Genomic DNA, 6,923 nt, shown 5'->3' on the forward strand with positions numbered 1-6,923 from the left:
CCTTATATAGCGCCATCATATTCCACAGGCTCACAATCTAAGTTCACTATCATTGTGTCTTTAGTGGGCAGTCTATAGGGGTTTTCTGATTGTTATATAGTACATACCGGTACATTGTGTGATACTAGTTCTTGCAAGCTATGGACCTTTATGGGTAATGGAAATATGGTAACATGAACACTCCGCACACTTTAGGCCCATATTACATACTTGATAGGTCCCTGCATTGAGAAACAAAGTAGCTGGGGACTATGCATTTTTCGCCTATTAAATAGGTCTGTTTGTTCCATGTAGCAAATGGTAGGCAGCTAATAGGGAAGGGTAGGCCACGTTTTTGGTTGCCTAAGTCCTTAACAGAAATATCACTTGTATTACCCTAGTGCCCGCTGTGTAAATAGGTTCTGGTGGTGTAGCAATGTGATTAGAGGATATACAGTATCGTCTATTGTGTACAGATTGCTTGTTTTTTTGTGTGTGTTGTTTTTTTGTATGCTGTTGAGCAACTACTGATTATGAGAGATATATAGGTAGAAAAAAACTTGTGACATGTGTATGTATAACGTACATATAAAGTAAGAGACTTAGCCAGTAGAACATCACAATAGCTCTAAAGGCATTATGGTAGTCCAAAAAGTAATCTAGGACTTAAAACAGTAGCTGAAGTCTGAAGACACACATTGGGCCAGATTTATTAAAATCGGTGTTTTGTATGTTGGACTTAATAAAGGACCCAACAGGCACAAGGTACGCCGAAGATATCATGAGGCTTCGACCTCTACAAAAATCAGACTTATGTCCATGTGCCAGATTGGAGAGCTATGTTAGTTAGGAACTGGCGTAGATTTCTGGTATAACTCATGCCAGAAAACTAGATTTATGTTGTGCCCGCGACCCACCCTGCCCTCCTCCCTATGAAAGTGGCAAGCAGTGCAAAAAGCGGGGATTGTGTTGCACATTGTTGCTTTTTTGGTGCAAATTTTGCTCTGTTTTATAAGTCAAGGCCAAGAGTAGAGTAAAAAGAGCATTGGATATATAAAGGAAAGCTTTATACTTCTACTCCCGGGTTTGTCTGATGAAGAGAAAAATATCTGCAACAAAAACAGTGAGAAATATTTACTACGCAAAATATAGTAGAATTTTGGTTTCATTTGTGCTAAAAAATACTGTCAAATATACCTTGTAGCATATTTATCACATGGTTTTGACATGGGGGTGTGGTTTTTCAACAAAGAGGAGTGGTTTTGGGAAGTAGGTGTGGCCAAAGTTGCCATGGTGTGTGACAAAAATGCACTAAATGGAATAAATTAAGCCAAATAATAGGAGCTATAAATTTAGACAAATTTGAGATAGATTTATCAAACAGCATTAGACACTAATAAATCTGGTGCAGTACAAGACTGTCTAGTGAAAGTTGTCATTGTCTACATTTTATAAAGTGTTAGTAAATTTGCTCCAATGTGTTTCTTGAGGCTACAGGTCGCCTTAGATTTTATGTAGAAAAGAGATCAGATAAAGACAAATCTGAGAAAACATTATTAGATGGAGACCACAGCATCGACATCCTTGTTATATGACAATCCAAGGCTTTACTCCTTCAATACAAACCCTTCTATTATCGCTGCACAACTTCATCCAAGTGACCGTGACTTAGGAGCAATACCAAACACCACCTATACACCAGAGTGGTGCACTGGGAAAAAAACAAAGTAGACCCTACTACTTACAACGTGTTTAGGGTATGAGTGGACCTGATTTAAGACATTGCAACAGGCTTACTCCACTCTTAATAATGGCCCCAGAATCCACAAGGCAAGGTTACGGCCTCTTAACTAATCAAGGGGCACCCCAGTGTGGCTGAATGACTTGTACACCAATCACAAACCTGGCATTAGCTATAATAAATATGTGGAGTTGAGACATCCCCACCTCCCTCCGCCTACATTCACGGAGAGTGGTAAGCGATGTGCAGAATGGGGGATGTGGCACATCTTTGGCGCCAAACATGCACCAAATTATTACACATCTACACCAGAATATTGATGATCCCCCAATTATTTTGAAAAAGACATAAGGCCTCTTACAGCTGCAGTACCAGCAAATGCAAAACAAATAAGTGGAGAACAATGACATAAAGGAACCTGCACTATCCAGGTAGACCTGTCAATCATACTGCCTAAAACTGCGGCTCCACCTACATTCACGTGCCAATACAGATGACACTCAATGAATTACCTGCACCTAGGATTTGTTCTATACCACTATCATTTTTATGATTTGTTGAACAAATTATCAATATTATACCACAGGCCTCAGTATTTACACCTATTATATTATCCACTAACTTGATAGTTCACAGCATAACACTGCCAGTATATATTTATACAATACAACACACCCAGGCATGTAATTGTACCTAATGTGCCCTGTAATGTACATTTCTTACAAAATAAAAAGAATAAATGTATAAATAAAATGACTTATCTTGTTGGTCACTTGTTTATTGTTTTATAATATTACTATTTCTATTTAATTTTTTTTAAATGTAGATTGTGAGTCCCATATACAGCTCACAATATGCATTTTCCCCAATCAGTATGTCTTTGTAGTATGGGAGGAAATCCATGCAAACACAGGGAGAACATACAAACTCCTTGCAGATGTTGTCTTTGGCAGGATTCAAACCAAGGACTCCAGGGCTGCAAGTCTGAAATGCTAACCACCAAGCCACCGTGTTAACCCACATCTACTTATACTTAAATTTAATATCCAATTATTTGGTTTTCCGATTAAAACTTTACTAACCTTGATTTCTGAGTTAATAGATCAGTGGTCATCTACTAGCCAAAGTAGAGAGCAGTCACAAAGAGCATCTGTTGCTCTGGAGGACCTGGTCCATTATCATAATCAGCCCATCCTTTTACAGAATACTACAGTCCTATGAAAAAGTTTGGGCACCCCTATTAATCTTAATCATTTTTAGTTCTAAATATTTTGGTGTTTGCAGCAGCCATTTCAGTTTGATATATCTAATAACTGATGGACACAGTAATATTTCAGGATTGAAATGAGGTTTATTGTACTAACAGAAAATGCGCAATATGCATTAAACCAAAATTTGACCGGTGCAAAAATATGGGCACCTCAACAGAAAAGTGACATTAATATTTAGTACATCCTCCTTTTGCAAAGATAACAGCCTCTAGTCGCTTCCTGTAGCTTTTAATCAGTTCCTGGATCCTGGATGAAGGTATTTTGGACCATTTCTTTCTACAAAACAATTCAAGTTCAGTTAAGTTTGATGGTCGCCGAACATGGACAGCCCGCTCTCAAATGATCTGAAAACAAAGATTGTTCAACATAGTTGTTCAGGGGAAGGATACAAAACGTTGTCTCAGAGATTTAACCTGTCAGTTTCCACTGTGAGGAACATAGTAAGGAAATGGAAGAGCACAGGGACAGTTCTTGTTAAGCCCAGAAGTGGCAGGCCAAGAAAAATATCAGAAAGGCAGAGAAGAAGAATGGTGAGAACAGTCAAGGACAATCCACTGACCACCTCCAAAGAGCTGCAGCATCATCTTGCTGCAGATGGTGTCACTGTGCATCGGTCAACTATACAGCGCACTTTGCACAAATAGAAGCTGTATGGGAGAGTGATGAGAAAGAAGCCGTTTCTGCACGTACGCCACAAATAGAGTTGCCTGAGGTATGAAAAAGCACATTTGGACAAGGCAGCTTCATTTTGGAAACAAAAATTGAGTTGTTTGGTTATAAAAAAAGGCATTATGCATGGCGTCCAAAAAGAAACAGCATTCCAAGAAAAACACATGCTACCCACTGTAAAATTTGGTGGAGGTTCCATCATGCTTTGGGGCTGTGTGGCCAATGCCGGCACCGGGAATCTTGTTAAAGTTGAGAGTCGCATGGATTCCACTCAGTATCAGCAGATTCTTGAGAATAATGTTCAAGAATCAGTGACGAAGTTGAAGTTACGCCGGGGATGGATATTTCAGCAAGACAATGATCCAAAACACCGCTCCAAATCCTCAGGCATTCATGCAGAGGAACAATTACAATGTTCTGGAATGGCCATCCCAGTCCCCAGACCTGAATATCATTGAACATCTGTGGGATGATTTGAAGCGGGCTGTCCATGCTCGGCGACCATCTAACTTAACTGAACTTGAATTGTTTGTCCAAAATACCTTTATCCAGGAACTGATTAAAACCTACAGGAAGCGACTAGAGGCTGTTATCTTTGCAAAAGGAGGATGTACTAAATATTAATGTCACTTTTCTGTTGAGGTGCCCATACTTTTGCACCGGTCAAATTTCGGTTTACTGCATATTGCGCATTTTCTGTTAGTACAATAAACCTCATTTCAATCCTGAAATATTACTGTGTCCATCAGTTATTAGATATATCAAACTGAAATGGCTGTTGCAAATACCAAAATATTTAGAAGTAAAAATGATTAAGATTAATAGGGGTGCCCAAACTTTTTCATAGGACTGTATGTAATGCTTCACTTCTCCTGTGGAGGCACTGCAGGGAAAGATAACACTTGCCTCTCGCTGCAGATTACAATGAATCATTGTGTAACACTCTGTGATTATCTTATTGTAACAAATATAAAGGGGACATCCCTTTTAAATTCTGTCAAAGTCTGAATTAATGAGAAATTGTACAACATTTGATACAACATAATATATGGCTCCCTAGTGAGAACCACAGGCTTGTACTTCGTGCAAGAGAACAGTAACACTTCTCATACTAAGAGGAATTTGGCTCAGTGAGAATTATTCTGGTAATCTCTAGAGTATACCATGCCATGTGATTGAATGATTTAGTGTAGGAATAAGTGAAATATGCCATTTCCAATGAATATCTGGATGTTTACATAGCAGCCACTACATTCATTAGACATGGCAGGTAATTGTTAGTAACAGTTGGGCACTTTCTGGACCTATTTTATAGCATGTGTGTCTGACAATGTTGTTTGGACACTGTCATCGGTATTATTATATGGATCATGTGGCTGACATTGTTATCTGGAAACTAATACTATATTGCATATAACAGCGTTTCCCAAACTGTGCACCAAGTGCTCCGCGAACCATCTACAGGTGCTCTGCGATATGGCGATAATAAACGGTTAACAATAAAAAATAGATAAATGTGAAGGGTTTCAAAATTAAAATACTAGTTCACTTGCACTCCTAATATTCTACCGGTCTGTTCAGCAAATATACGAGGCCGGCGGATTAATGCTTCACGGTCAAACGGCACTTCTTAACTGGTCTCAGACTGCACTTTCCGGTTAAATATGCCAGTCTCGTATATTCGCCGAACAAACTGTATCTACGGACAGAAGTGCTTTAGTCATCTTTCACGCTCGTATTGTGCGATCACTCGATCCTTGCTGTGTCAGTTTAGCTTGTGCAGTATTTGCAGTTATTCGCCACGTGTTATTCGAAAAACATTCCTAATTTGGTTGTTCAGCAATGGATCGCTGGTTGAAGACTGGATCCTTCAGAAAATCAGTTATTAGCACTGAAACAGACCCTCCAGTAGGGGCAGCGGCTTCAACATCCAACAGGTATGTTCAAATATTATGTTAAAAAGTTAAAATATGGATGTTGTGATTATCCAGAACCAGATTTGGGTGATACGACTTTTCAATTGCAGTGTTGAAGTGATTACTGATGCTAAAATAATTCTACAGGCTGAACAGTTTGTGGGAGAGTTAGTGACGCCAAATGCGCCAGAAATGTTCAATAAGCGAAAATGTAATATCTAATAGCAATTCGTTAGAAATCCCCCCAACCCCCAGCATCATTAATATCGCGCGTTATCTTTGGCACCTATGTAGGTTTTAGGTAAAACATGTTAAAGGGGTATTCCCATAACCCTTGTTCACCACCCTACAGGCTAACTGCTCTGTTCACTTCCTGGTTTTCGCGGCACATTGGTGGGCGGGGTTTCATTTGCACTGCTATCTGCTATGTTTGCAGTCAGTAATGAGGGATTGGTTGTAAATGCCTCACCACAGTATGAACCTGATGTAGAAGCTGATGTAGCAGAGCTGGATTTGAGTCAGCTTGCATTACATACAGAGGTAACGGACGCCTTATCTCAGCCCTTATCAGCCAAATTCAATTAAACCAGAATCAGAAATGCCGGAGCTCTCACCTCCCCTATCTGTGGGGCTCCGTTACTTGTCAGACATACAAAGCTTAGAGCTGCTGCCGAGCGCTCAGCCCCTCCCCCCCCCCCCCCCCCCCCCTGAGAGAAGGCAGCTAGTCACTTGGGAACTGAGCAGATAAGCCCAGTGGCCATAGAAACTGAGTGTAAACAATGAAGTGAATATATTAAGATAGTGACCAAACAAAGCAGTTTTGATAGAGCAATGTATTTAGGAAAAAGTCTTAAATCCACATAAACTAGCAGTATAGATAGGATGGACAATTGTCTGGCACTGTTAAACACTATTGTTGCTGGTTTAAAATGGAATGGGAAGTATGGTTAGTTGGGCACTACGTCTGGTACTATTTTATGGCATTGTATGGATCACGGGTACTATTATATGGTTAGTGTGGCTGACAATGTTATTTCACCACTATTGTTGGTACTGTTACATGGATACTATTCCTGGCACTGTTACTAGTATTATAAGACAAGACTGTATGGTGACTTTGGCCAGACCTCCCAATGTGCGACCAAAGATTAGTGTGGTGCCCTGCACCTCCTTCTACGTAAATGAATGGAATTTCATTTGTAACCCAAGGGTGATGCAAATATGACTTCTAACCCCTGTTCCTAGTGCTATTACAATGTATGGCTATGATTGTACTTGCATACAAGTAACAAGGCTAATATTTTCTGAATTCGGTTTTTCTGTATCAGGGATTGGCCCTGCAATCCT

The sequence above is a fragment of the Leptodactylus fuscus genome, chromosome 6 (assembly GCF_031893055.1).
Source record: "Leptodactylus fuscus isolate aLepFus1 chromosome 6, aLepFus1.hap2, whole genome shotgun sequence".
In the NCBI taxonomy this organism is placed as follows: Eukaryota; Metazoa; Chordata; class Amphibia; order Anura; family Leptodactylidae; genus Leptodactylus; species Leptodactylus fuscus.